Genomic DNA, 12,121 nt, shown 5'->3' with positions numbered 1-12,121 from the left:
ATTTCTTCTAAGGGATTCTTGCCCACAGTAGTAGACACAATGGTCATCTGAGTTAAATTCACCCGTTCCAATCCATTTTAGTTCACTGATTCCTAAAGTGTCGACGTTCACTCTTGCCATTTCCTGTCTGACCACTTCCAACTTGCCTTGATTCATGGACCTAACATTCCAGGTTCCTACGCAATATTGCTCTTTACAGCATCGGACTTTACTTCCATCACTGGTCACAGCCACAGCTGGACGTTGTTTTTGCTTTGACTCCATCTCTTCATTCTTTCTGGAGTTATTTCTCCACTCTTCTCCAGAAGCATAGTGGGCACCTACCGACCTGGGCAGTTCATCTTTCAGTGTCCTATCTTTTTGCCTTTTCATACTGTTCATGGGGTTCTCAAGGCAAGAATACTGAAGTGGTTTGCCATTCCCTTCTTCAGTGGACCACGTTTTGTCAGAACTCTCCACTATGACCCATCCATCTTGGGCGGCCCTACACGGCATGGCTCATAGTTTCATGAACAAAGCTAGTGGAGGTGATGGAATTCCAGTTGAGCTATTTCAAATCCTAAAAGATGATGCTGTGAAAGTGCTGCACTCAATATGCCAACAAATTTGGAAAACTCAGCAGTGGCCACAGGACTGGAAATGTCAATTTTCATTCCAATCTCAAAGAAAGGCAATGACAAAGAATGTTCCAAGTACTGCACAATCGCACTCATCTCACATTCTAGCAAAGTAATGCTTAAAATTCTCCAAGCCAGGCTTCAACAGTATGTGAACCATGAACTTCCAGAAGTTCAAGCTGGATTTAGAAAAGGCAGAAGAACCAGAGATCAAACTGCCAACATCCATTGGATCATCAAAAAAGCAAGAGAGTTCCAGAAAAACATCTACTTCTTCTTTATTGACTACACCAAAGCCTTTGTGTGGATCACAACAAAGGAAAATTCTTCCAGAGATGGAAATACCAGACCACCTCACTTGCCTTCAGAGAAATCTGTATGAAGGTCAAGAAGCAACAGTTAGACCTGGACATGGAAGAACGGACTGGTTCCAAACTGGGAAAGGAGTATGTCAAGGCTGTATATTGTCACCCTGTTTATTTAACTTATATGCAGAGTACATCATGAGAAACGCTGGGCTGGAAGAAGCACAAGCTGGAATCAAGATCGCTGGGAGAAATATCAATAACGTCAGATATGCAGATGACACCACCCTTTTGGCAGAAAGTGAAGAAGAACTAAAGAGCCTTTTGATGAAAGTGAAGGAGGAGAGTGAAAAAGTAGGCTTAAAACTCGACATTCATAAAACTAAGATCATAGCATCGGGTCCGATCACTTCATGGCAAATAGATGGGGAAACAATGGAAACAGCGAGAGACTTTATTTTGGGGGGCTCCAAAATCATTGCAGACAGTGATTGCAGCCATGAAATTAAAAGACACTTGCTCCTTGGAAGAAAAGCTATGACCAACCTAGACCACGTATTAAAAAGCAGAGACATTACTTTGCCAACAAAGGTCCATCTAGTCAAAGTATGGTTTTTCCAGTAGTCATGTATGGACGTGAGGGTTGCACTGTAAAGAAAATTGAGCACCGAAGAATTGATGCTTTTGAACTGTGGTGTTGGAGAAGACTCTTGAGAGTCCCTTGGACTGCAAGGAGATCCAACCAGTCCATCCTAAAGGAAATCAGTCCTGAATATTCATTGGAAGGACTGATGCTGAGGCTGAAACTCCAATACTTTGGCCACCTAATGCAAAGAACTGACTCACTGGAAAAGACCCTGATGATGGGAAAGATTAAAGAAGGGGATGACAGAGGATGAGATGGTTGGATGGCATCACCGACTCGATGGATGTGAGTTTGAGTAAGCTCTGGAAGTTGGTGATGGATGGGGAAGCCTGACGTACTGCAGTCCATGGGGTTGCAAAGAGTAGGACATGACTGAGCGACTGAACTGAAGTGACTGAGACTTGAGTGGCTGCACTTTGTGATAAGAATCATAAAGTTATATGTCTTTTATGGAATCAGTGAGAACTGATTAAAGGATCTCTCTTCATTTATTCAGAGCCTTTTCAAGAGTTATCCCTTTGTCCTAAATTCCAGATCTCTTGTCTTGGTTTCTAGTGTCGAATGCCCATGTAATTTATCAATATGTCTTGAAATCATGAACTGACCTTTTGCCAGTTCTCATGGTGGATGTAAGAATGGCTTTCTTAATAAGGCATCTGGGGAGATGCTTTAATATCACTATCCTTAGTTAATACTTTCATGTTCTCACCGTTTTAAGAACTCATTGCATATATTTGACTTTTATTACTCCATACTTCCAAACCTGCCAGTGTTTCTGATATGCTAAGAGTGCCCCTGATTCTTTGAAAATAGAGGAAAGGGGGCCATAGGCTAAATCATGTGGCTATGCAGGCAGACTCTGGAAGCTGGGACCAGCCCTCAGATGACACCCAGCAAGAAAATGGAGATCCCAGCAAGGATTCTATTCCACCAACAACCTAAATAAGCAAGGACCTGGTAGCTCAGAAGTAAAGACTTGGCCTGCCATGCAGGAGACACAGGTTTGATCCCTGGGTCGGGAAGATCCCTTGGAGGAGGGAATGGCAACCCACTCCAGTATTCTTGCCTGGGAAATCCCATGAACAGAGGAGCCTGGAGGGCTACAGTCCATGCAGTCACAAAGAGTCAGACAGGACTGAAGTGACTAGGCACAGTACTCCAGAGGGAAACCCAGTCCTGCCACAATTTGATGTTAGCCCAGTGAGACACACATCAGACTTCTGACATGTATTACCTGTACATAAGTTTGTGTAGAACTTCAGAACTCTAAGTTAATACATTTGCATCATTTGAGCTGCTAAGAAAAAAAGCCCATGATTTTATTGATTCTACATCCTCAACAGATAAAGAGGCATTAAAATATTCCAAGGTTGACCACATTCTGTTTTACAGTACATTATTATAATTGTTCAGTTTTATTATTGTTGTTAATCTCTTACTATGCTAAAATCATAAATTAAAATTTATCATAAATAGATATACATAGGAAAAAATGGTATATATAGTATTCAGTACTATCTGCAGTTTCTGACATCTATTGGGGTGTTGGAATGTATTCCTTTTGAAGAAGGAGAGACTACCATATTATTGGGCTGATATTATCATATTATTAGATGATGCTGGTGGTAAAGAACCTGCCTGCCAATGCCGGTAGACTTAAGAGATGCAGATTTGATCCCTGAGTCAGGAAGATCCCCTGGAGGAGAGCAAGGAACCCACTCCAGTAGTCGTGCTTGGAGAATCCAATGGACAGAGGAGCCTGATGGGCTAGGGTTTCAGGGTAGGACATGACTGAAGAGACTTAGCAGCAGCAGCATATTATTATTTTTTGAACCACAAACATGTATTATGTGTGAGACAATATGCAGAGACATTACTTTGCCAACAAAGGTCCGTCTAGTCAAGGCTATGGTTTTTCCTGTGGTCATGTATGGATGTGAGAGTTGGACTGTGAAGAAGGCTGAGTGCCGAAGAATTGATACTTTTGAACTGTGGTGTTGGAGAAGACTCTTGAGAGTCCCTTGGACTGCAAGGAGATCCAAACAGTCCATTCTAAAGGAGATCAGCCCTGGGATTTCTTTGGAAGGAATGATGCTAAAGCTGAAACTCCAGTACTTTGGCCACCTCATGCGAAGAGTTGACTCACTGGAAAAGACTCTGATGCTGGGAGGGATTGGGGGCTGGAGGAGAAGGGGACGACAGAGGGTGAGATGGCAGGATGGCATCACTGACTCGATGGACATGAGTCTGAGTGAACTCCAGGAGTTGGTGATGGACAGGGAGGCCTGGCGTGCTGCGATTCATGGGGTCGCAAAGAGTCGGACACGATTGAGGGACTGAACTGAACTGAACTGAACTGATGGCCAGCATACTCAAAAATTCTGAAACATGATGTCCGTGTGCCTTTATAGATCAACCTGAATGATGATCAGATAAAATCCTGGCTCTTCCTCATGGAAGAAGCTTGGGGGCAGAATCTTCAAACAATGGGCATCACATGTCAATATCTGAGCTGTTGGCTGGAGTCCTGATTCTTCTGGAACAGGCTGTCCTGGGGACAGGCAAACCATGGATCAAGACCTTTTGAATAGAACTTCCACATTTCAGAATTTCCCTCTTCTTTTTGTAGCAGGATGTCAAAAGGATTCTGATTAATCTCAAGATACCACAAGTGTGAGAAAGAAAGATTTTTAACTACTCTGTATCCACAGACCTTATCCTAAAATGGATTTGTCAATTTTACCAATGATCACAAATTCAATGAAAAAAAAAAAGCCTTATAAGTCTGTTTCAGTACACCACACATGCTGATATCATGCTCAGCATCTGTGCTAAACAAAGCATTCGTTCATTGGTTTGTTTATTTTTTCACATATTTATTTAACAAATGTTTACTGAGTACATACACTGTAGGAACTATGGGTGATATAAAGATGAATAAGGTGATACCTCTGACCTTAAAGCACTTGGAGGTAAGAAGAGGAGGTGAAACATGCGTTTAAAGAACTACAGATGTAAAATGTGATAAATCATCCAAACTAATTAAAGTGCAGGGAACAGAAATCTGGTTAGAGAAAAGGGCTTCACAGAAGAGTAAGCTGGGTCCTTGAAAAAAGTGGTAGGAAACAAGTGTGAAAATGGGAATGGAGTTGAGGATTGGGAACTAACAGAAATCAAGGCAAAGATGCAGAAAAATGCAAGACCTGCTTGTAGAAAAGTGAATAGTTCCATTTGACAGGAGCAGAATGTGTATCAAAAAGAAGGAAGCGACAGTTTCTCAAAAAACCATAACCACCATGCACGCATAGTCGCTCAGTCACGTCTGACTCTTTGTGACCCCATGGACTGTAGCCTGCCAGGCTCCTTTGTGCATAGAATTTCCCAGGCAAGAATGCTAACAGTGGGTTGTCATTTCCTCCTCCAGGGGATCTTCCCGACCTAGATATTGAACCTGCGTCTCTGGCATCGCCTGCATTGGCAAGCAGATTCTTTACTACTGAGCTGCCTGGGGAGCCCAAAACTACCACACGACCCAGCAGTTTCATTCTTTATCTGAAAAAAAATCTGAAAAAAAAACCAACTCACTAATTCTAAAGGATATATACACCCCATGTTTATAGCAGCATTATTTACAGTTGCCAAGATACAGAAGCAAAATAAGTTTCCATCAACAGATGAATGGATGAAGACGTGGTGTAAATATATGCATTAATATACACAACGGAATACTACTCAGTCATAAAAAAGAATGAAACTTTGCTATTAACAGCAACATTGCTGGACTTCGAGGGCATTATGTTAAGTGAAATAAATTAGAGAAAGACAAATACTGCGTGATGTTATTGATCCATGGAATTTAAAAACTAAAATAAACTGCTGCTGCTGCTGCTAAGTCGCTTCAGTCGTGTCCAACTCTGTGCGACCCCATAGACGGCAGCCCACCAGGCTCCCCCGTCCCTGGGATTCTCCAGGCAAGAACACTGGAGTGGGTTGCCATTTCCTTCTCCAATGCATGAAAGTGAAAAGTGAAAGTGAAGTCACTCAGTCGTGTCCAACTCTTAGCGACTCCATGGACTGCAGCCTACCAGGCTCCTCCGTCCCTGGGATTTTCCAGGCAAGAGTACTGGAGTAGGTTGCCATTTCCTTCTCCTAGTGAATATAACAAAAAATAAACAGGCTCACAGATATAGAGAACAAACTAGTTATTATCACTGGGGAAAGAAAAGAGGGAGAAAAAAGACAGAGATAGAAGATTAAAAGATACAAACTATTATGTATAAAATAAGCTACAGGAATATAGTATACAGCACACAGAATACAGTCAATATTTTATAATAACAGTAAATGGAGCATAACCTTTAAAGATTGTGAATCAGTATGTGGTACACCTGTAACTTATATAATATTGTACAGGAACTATATCTCAATAAAAACAAGAGAAGGGAGTGGAGACTCATGATACCCAACTAGGGAAGTCGGAGTTACGTTCACAGGTGAGGTGACCACATAATTTATCATCCAGATCATTATTTGAGAGTAAAAGGTGCATAAAAATAAAGTTTTATATATATATATGTATTTTAACATATTTCTTTATGGATCAATACATTTTTTATTAATAAAGTATAATCGGATATTCATGAGTTTCCACTCTATTCTTTTGAACACCCACTCTGCTCCTGTCAAATGGAACTATTTTTTCACATGCTTGCTGGCCATTCATAAGTTTCCTTTAGTTAAATTTCTGTTCACATCTTTTAAATTGGGGTTTTGTCTAATTCTTGAGTTGTAAACACTAATTATATGTGTTAGATACAAGTCTCTGGCAAGGTATACGTATTGTGAATATTGTCTGCTAGTCAGTGGTTTACGTTTAACGGTGGCTTAAGAAGAAGAGAAGGTGTTAATTTTAACAAAATCAAATTTATCAAATTTTCGTATGATTTGTTCTTTGCATGTGTGTCCTCTCTAAGAAATCTTTACTTTCCCAAAGTCACAAAGAATTTCTTCTATATTTTCTTCTAAAGATTTTATGGCTTAACTTTGACTTTTGGGTTATGATGTTTCCTGGTTTCCCTGGTAGCTCAGCCTGTAAAGAACCTGCCTGCAATGTGGGAGACCTGGATTCAATCCCTGGCTTGGGAATATCCCCTGGAGAAGGGAATGGCAATCCAATCTGGTATTCTTGCCTGGAGAATTCCATGGTACAGAGGAACCTGGCAGGATCTGGTATTCTTGCCTGGAGAATTCCATGGTACAGAGGAACCTGGCAGGCTACAGTCTGTGGGGTCTCAAAGAGTCAGAAACGACTGAGGGACTTTCACTTCACTATGATGTTTCTGCTATGATGATGAATAATTTTGTATGTATGGTTTGAGGTAAGGGATGAGGTTCATTTTTTCCATAAGAATATCCAGCTCAAACATTTCCATTTGCCAGGGCTGTGGGGAGGTGGGATGACCTCTTTTAGATTAGGTCAACAGCTTTGGTGATCAACTTTCTTGAAATATGAAAACTCAGTAATTTTTATAAAACTAACCCACCTTCCTCCTTCCTTCCTTCTCATTGTTGCTGTCATGAATGCCGCATGCTGTACCACCCAGATTCCCCCTGCAGGACCGTGGCAAGGTTCCCCTGGCTGCTGGGAATGTTGGCTGTTGACAGCTCACAGTTGGTTCCAGCTCCAGGAATTGCCCTTCACTGAAAACATGCTGCCTATCCAATGTCATGTTCTTGCCCCAGGGGCAGTTTCCATCCTATAATTTGTCACTGGTAAGGGGGATGGGAGACGTTGGTGAAAAATAAAGACCTGGCTTCATTTCAAGCAACCCTGACAGGCTTTCCCAGCGCCAGGACTCTCATGGGATCGGCTGAGGCCGATATATTCAGTGGACTATTACTAGGCCATAAATTATTAAATCTTGCCTTTTGTGATCTAGAAACTATTATGCTAAGTGAAATGTCAGAAAGAGAAAGACAGTTACCACATGATCTCACTTAAGTGTGAAATCTAAAACAAACCAACAAAACAAAAACAGATTCATAGATACAGAGAACAAACAGGGGGTTTTCAGAATGGAGGAGAGGTGGGGGGAAATGGATGAACCGGATTAAGAGGTGCAAGCCTCCAGTTATATAATAAATAAATGACAGAGACGTAATGTACAGTGTAAGGAATAGGTCAATAATATCATAATAACTGTATGGAGACAGAGTGTTACCAGACTCAGCTTGGCGATCATTTCATAATACACACAGATGTTAAATTACTATTTAGAACACCTGAAACTGCAAAATAGACATCAACTATATTTCAATTCGAATAAAGTGGAAGTCTGTCAGAAACATCCCAGCCTTTCATTCCACTGTTAATAAAAGTATGCCATCAGAACGTGAAACGCCTGGTACAAATACTAGGCAGCAGGCTGGGAAAAGAGGCGTAAACTCAGAGTGTTCAAGGCAAACCAACACTGTCGGCCACCCTAATTTATAAGTAATGGACTGCTACTGGAGCTGTGTACTCAAGAATATTATTTCACACCCCGTAACCTTGAATGGATGCAGGATTGCCCTTTGGCAATGCCAGGAGAACCAAAAACAGCTAAGAAGAGAAACTAAAATGCTCTACTCTGTTAAACACCCTTAGGAGATGTCACGGAATTTAGTAATCACCCAATAGCCTGGCCTTGATAAATATTCTGTGGGTAGAGCTGTCCATCCATACAGGATGTAAGATAACTAAGGTTTTAAAGATGAATAGCAACAAATGCAAACTGTGAAGAGTCAACGGCCAACTTCCAGAGTTTCCATAGTTTGCAAATGTGTACATTTTCTCTAGGCAAGTTGAGGACGATGGCACCCGTGGCCACTGTGAGCAGATTCAGAGGGTCAGATGTCTAAAACAACTATTTCAGACACGGGAGATTTAACTGGACAGTTTAAATGTGCCTGGTTGCATCCTATTTATGTAGAAAAAAAGTGAATACTTCAAAATGCCACACAAACAGAGTTTGGCTTATCAGCACAGGTTCTGGAAGGATTTGAATTGGTTATTTAAAAATCAGAGGCTTCTGGAAATTTCCTTGTGGTCCAGTGGTCAGGATTTGGCACTTTCACTGTCAGAGCCTGGGTTTAATCCCTGCTCAGGCAGGGAACTCAGATCCTGAAAGCCCCAAGGTGTGACTCAAAAAAAAAAAAAGTTAAAAAATAAAATAAAATGAGAGGCTTTTGTAACAACTGCAGACATATGTAACTTGTACTCTTAGAGGATTGGGGAATAATATCATTTCCCAGTTAAATAAAATTTAGAAAGATATCAACTAAATCTCTTAATATTAGATACAGATTTCTGTTTGTGTAAGAACTTTATACACTTTTAATTTTTATAGCAACCCCATAGCAGTGTGACAATTAAATTAATACAGGCAAAACACTTAAAACAGTGCCTGACACCTAGTAGAAACTTATTAAATTTGAGTTGCTGACATTAATTTTCTTTTTAAGAGAAATAGAAACAGGAGAAATTTCAGAAGTGGACATAGATTACTGGAAAATTTCAAGCAACTATTAACATTTGTTTGGGACTTCTTTCCCCATTCATTATTGATTTCCTCAGCAAAGCATTTATTGAGTACCTAGTAACTGTAAGTATTCTGATTATTTGAGGCTGGTTGTCATGCAATCAGTATAACTTATCCATCAACATATGATCAATACAATTCTATTCTTGCATCTAATTTAATTTTTTACCCAGTCTTAACTGAAAGAAATAAACCATACAGTAAACATGTACAAAGAAAATAGCTTTAAAAATAATCTGCAGATTGAATGAATTCATTCTTCTGTTCAATTTCCAGTTGATAATTGCCCTTCAGAAATACCAGCAAGACACAAGATGCTGCAAAGTCAGGGAAATGTGGACATTAACAGAATAACTGGGTCGGTTATGATGTTATTTAAAAAAAAAACAAACACACACTCACATAACCCGAAGCCAAACAGACCATAAAACAATTAATTTCTTTCCACATAGAAAGACCAAATGCATCTCCCTTAAGAGTGAAGATTGTTTATGCCAGTTCAGTCCCTTAGTTGTGTCTGACTCTTTGTGACCCCATGGACTGCAGCACACCAGGCTTCCCTGTCCATCATCAACTCCTGGAGCTTGCTCAAACTCATGTCCATCGAGTCAGTGTTGCCATCCAACCATCTCATCCTCTGTAGTTCCCTTCTCCACTTGCCTTCAATCTTTCCCAGCATCGGGTTCTTTTCCAATGGGTCAGTTCTTTGCATCAGGTGGCCAAAGTATTTATGCCAGATAGGTTGTATTTTATATATTTTCCATAAGTTGAATGATTATATTTGGAAGCTCCTAGGATTTGATAAAAATGTATTTTAAGCATGTGGAAATATTTAGCAAAGAAAAAAAAGTATCAACAAAGGAGTTTTGAAATCAATTTTTTTTTAATATATTCCCTAAATCTTTCTGAACATAGAGGGTTAAATAAGATACAGCTTGGTGAAAAAGTAAGTGATATAATTAAGAGTCATTCAGTAAGTTTTGCTAAAAACTTTGGGTTTATGCTCTAGGAATTGAGAAGACAAATTACTCCACTAACTGAAGCACAAATCCTTTTACAAAATTAAGGGAGCATATAATAGAGTTGTTAAACAAAAGAAAGTCTTAAATAATTTTTATGCTAGATAATTGTTATTTTAAACAGTCATTTTGGAGGGCTCAAAGAGTCAATATGACATTGTCTTAATAACACTTTGATTCTAGTCTTAAATAATTTTTATGCTAGATAATTGTTATTTTAAACAGTCATTTTGGAGGGCTCAAAGAGTCAATATGACATTGTCTTAATAACACTTTGATTCTGTATGTGATTGAGATTTTGCAATGCTTACGTGTAAAAAAAAATTGGAATAGAATTGATGCAGAAATGTTATCTCATTTGGGTAATAAGTAAGGATGTGAGAGTTGGACTGTGAAGAAAGCTGAGCACCGAAGAATTGATGCTTTTGAACTGTGGTGTTGGAGAAGACTCTTGAGAGTCCCTTGGACTGCAAGGAGATCCAACCAGTCCATTCTAAAGGAGATCAACCCTGGGTGTTCTTTGGGAGTACTGATCCTAAAGCTGAAACTCCAGTACTTGGGCCACCTCATACGAAGAATTGACTCATTGGAAAAGACTCTGATGCTGGGAGGGATTGGGGGCAGTAGGAGAAGGGGACGACAGAGGATGAGATGGCTGGATGGCATCACCGACTTGATGGACATGAGTTTGAGTGAACTCTGGGAGTTGGTGATGGACAGGGAGGCCTGGTGTGCTGCAATTCATGAGGTCGCAAAGAGTCGGACACGACTGAGCGACTGAACTGAACTGATCCGTGGATATATAAATCAATTTTATGAAGGCCTGTCTCATTAATCATTTACTTCTGGGGTTAATAATTATTTATCAAAACTTGTAATATATTTTATAATCTTTTGCTTTATTGTGTGCTGCCATGTGCTATGTAATTGTAATGAAAACTCAATCCAGAAGGAAAAAATGTAACAAAATTTTGTGATCATGGGACTTTTAAAATTTCAATTTATTTACATATTTATGTGGCAAAGAGCTATGAGAGACTGATCAATGAAAGATTTTCAAGATTAAAATAATTTACATGGAGGTGAGAAGTAGAATGAAAATATAAATACAAAGGGAAAGCGAAATGATACAAAATTTCAAACTATTAAAGAGTGGTTCCATCTTTAAGAGGGTGATGAAAAGTATCAAATCACTGAAGTATTTAAAATATTTAAAGTCCAGTTTTGTTTTAAAATGTCAGTGTTTCCAGTAAACTAGAAATTAACTCATTTGCAACTTTCTAAACTTATGATAACACTTTCTGATGGTCAGCATAATTTGTGCAAGGACATGCATAGTTTTTTAAGTGAATTCGGTACTTATTGAGAGCAAAAGAATTGCAAGATCTCTGCTGTGGGAAATAAAATCCATGCTGAATCCACAAGGATGCAAAAGAGCTATCCAGAGGAAATGGACTGGGAGCTGGTGGCAGCCTCTGTAGGGCATAAGCCAAGGCTGGGAGACTAGAGAGGGAAGACAACTTATTTAAGGAAAAATATTTTAGGACAGCTAGAGTGGAGCCCCATGCAGGCAGCTGAAGCCATGGGAGTAGTCAGATCACCCAAGTGAAAATTTAGAATAAGCAGAGCAACAGAATCTAAGGATGGCGCCTAGGGAGCAGAGAAGGTGGAGAGGACCCCCTGAAGAAAGCAAGAAGGTGTCATCCAAGAAGAGGGAAGAGAATGGGAAGGGAATGTCATGAAGACCAACAGGGAGCTTCAAGAAAGGGAACTAACAACAGTGTCCATTGAATTTAAAGGGAATAAGGATTACTGATGAATGTGTTGATCAAGAGTCTCTGGGTGGGAAGCCTAGGTAAGCAATTTAAGCAACGAAAGCAGTCTTGTAAAAAGTCAGCATGCAAAGTTGATTCAGTCATGTCTGACTCTTTGCGACCCTACGGACTCTAGCCCA

The sequence above is a fragment of the Bos indicus x Bos taurus genome, chromosome 15, assembly GCF_003369695.1.
Source record: "Bos indicus x Bos taurus breed Angus x Brahman F1 hybrid chromosome 15, Bos_hybrid_MaternalHap_v2.0, whole genome shotgun sequence".
NCBI lineage: Eukaryota > Metazoa > Chordata > Mammalia > Artiodactyla > Bovidae > Bos > Bos indicus x Bos taurus.
Note: the sequence above shows the minus strand (reverse complement) of the source record.